Here is a 1,316-nt window from a genome sequence, read left to right as displayed (position 1 = left end):
ATTCCTAAATGTAAGTCTTTGTAGAGATTTCACTGGGTGGACTACATACGGAGCAAAATGAATGAATCCACACTTAAAATGCATCTATATACATCTGTATGTAGTTTATAGTGAAATCTCTACAAAGACTTATATTTAGGTACGGAGGGAGTACTAAGCTTCTGACCGGATGCATCACAGTATATTCCATTATTCCCTGACAGTGTATCACATTTTTTAGATAAGACAGTGTATAACATCATTTATTAATAATCCCGTATCCGAACCCAGTTGGACCAAATGGGCCCAATGCCAAGTCCACACGTGTCGGCTCCGCAAGAGCTGGGGATCTCTCCTCGCTAAATCCCCTCCCCTCCCCTCCCCTCCCCGTTCCCAGTCCAACCCCCCACACTCCAGTGTGTCAGCAGCGGAGGCTGGCAGACGAACTCGATCTCCACTCCGCCGCCACACCCAATCCCAGGCGCCCCCGCCGCGCCCAATCCCGATCCAGCAGCGCAGGGCGGGGGGAGGTCGCGGCGGCGCGGCTCGATCAGGCTGGCCTGGCTCCCGCTCCGGCTACCCCTCCCGCAGCCAGCTCGGGTTTTCCGGCCAGGTAATCGCTGCCTTCCTCGGGCTCCGGGGCGGGTGATCCGAGGCGCGGAGGGATTCGTTGTCGCCGGGGTTGGATTTGGGGGCGGGTTCGGGATGGGAATTCCGTTTCCGGGGGACGGCGGGGGGATTGGTGATCGGTGCTCGTGGTGTAGGGTTCTGTCCCGTGGATTGATCTGTGAATTGCGAGAGCTGTTCCGCGTAATTTACCTCCAATAATAGGGTAGCTGTGTAGTTTTACTTTCTCTCGCATGCATCACGGATCGACAGAATTTTTTGTTTCGTTTTCGGGAAGACGTAGAAATCGATAGAGGTGGCGTGGTTGAATCTGATCGTAGTTAGGTCATGGGTTTTGCCGTGCTCGATTTGGGGGAGAAAGTAGCTCTCATCTACTGGTACTGATTACCTGGCTCGTTACCAAATCGTAGAATTTTTTCTCTTCCGATGCTCCAGCTATGGATGCGTCGTGTGCAGATTCAAACTCGTGTTATAAACAGTTAAACACACGTTTATTGAGTACTGACTTCTGTAAAATCACTTCGATGCTCTCGTGTGGCCGGTATGCTTGCTGTAATAAGGCAGTTGCTTTGCTCGCTAGGAGTGTGCTCCTGGGAGTTGCAGTTTGACAGGTAGATGCCCGTTTTTTATCGCGTGCCCGCGTGTGGTCAACTGTTATGAACCTGTGTTGTGTTATTGCTTTCTGCAATGAAAATCAGGAGCCAAGAGCT

The 1,316-nt window shown here is 51.7% G+C and overlaps 1 protein-coding gene across 2 annotated transcripts in view; it reads left to right on the top strand.

The window, feature by feature from the left end:
- The first annotated feature begins 370 nt into the window (after positions 1–370).
- Positions 371–1,316, top strand: part of LOC119348761 (transcription factor GAMYB-like) — a 5,371-nt gene continuing 4,425 nt past the window's right edge. The window contains exon 1 of one of the 2 annotated variants that reach the window (XM_037616752.1): positions 371–592. The gene's annotated coding sequence lies outside the window, so the exon portion shown is untranslated. The remainder of the gene's footprint in view (positions 593–1,316) is intronic. The other variant, XM_037616751.1, reaches the window with a different exon arrangement.

This window comes from Triticum dicoccoides, chromosome 1B, assembly GCF_002162155.2.
Source record: "Triticum dicoccoides isolate Atlit2015 ecotype Zavitan chromosome 1B, WEW_v2.0, whole genome shotgun sequence".
Lineage (NCBI taxonomy): Eukaryota > Viridiplantae > Streptophyta > Magnoliopsida > Poales > Poaceae > Triticum > Triticum dicoccoides.
Note: the sequence above shows the minus strand (reverse complement) of the source record. Positions and strands in the feature narration are given on the sequence as shown.